The sequence below is a fragment of the Morone saxatilis genome, unplaced genomic scaffold, assembly GCF_004916995.1.
Source record: "Morone saxatilis isolate NCDOM2014 unplaced genomic scaffold, NCSU_SB_2.0 Contig4, whole genome shotgun sequence".
In the NCBI taxonomy this organism is placed as follows: Eukaryota; Metazoa; Chordata; class Actinopteri; family Moronidae; genus Morone; species Morone saxatilis.
The window spans coordinates 14,423,015-14,423,663 of NW_023339984.1; the positions used below are offsets into that span (position 1 = coordinate 14,423,015).

General features: G+C 39.8%; 1 protein-coding gene across 1 annotated transcript in view; it reads left to right on the forward strand.

Moving 5' to 3' along the window:
- The window catches only part of zgc:92429 (uncharacterized protein LOC445063 homolog), a 6,366-nt gene that overhangs the window by 4,141 nt on the left and 1,576 nt on the right, over positions 1–649 (forward strand). The gene's annotated exons all lie outside the window — the stretch shown is intronic.

Below are 649 nucleotides of genomic sequence, written 5' to 3' on the forward strand. Positions count from 1 at the left end.
ACAGCAACAAGAAATGTCATCATTACGAGGCTGTGTGCATGTAGTTAGGAGAATTTCTTGCTCGCATCTCCGGAAAAAGAATAGACCTGTAAACTCAGTAAACCCGCTCTGAAGTGTCATACAGTTTATGTAGGTGATCTGAGTGAGTGAGGGGCTAAAAACAATTTCCAGGACAACATGATTTTTCCAGGCTATTTGTCATTTTAATCAATTTCCATGGTTTCCATCACAGGAAACTAGTCTTAATTTCCAGCTTGTTTAACACAGTATCTTTAAGCTGCAGTCGGGAACTTTTTGTCATATTGCTTAAACGTCGTATGACAACCTGAATGGATCTTTTCGGCTCTGGTTGGTTGTTTTTCGTGTAGAGATGGTGGATTTTGTAAATCGTTAGAGCCCTGAGAGAGCGAGGAAGCAGATTTTCCACATTATCTGTCTCATGACTTCTGTCAGGATAATGTGAAAGTTTCAGCAATATAAAAAAGTTGTCCTACTGCTGCTTTAAAGTAAAATAATACCAAATCTTCAGCTCAGGCATAAAATGATTCTTTTGGTGACCCGTCTGGCATAAAGCAAGATCGAGAAAAACGTAGCATTCAGCAAACAGAACACTCGACTGGTGAGTCCTTATTTGTGGTGACCGTGATAG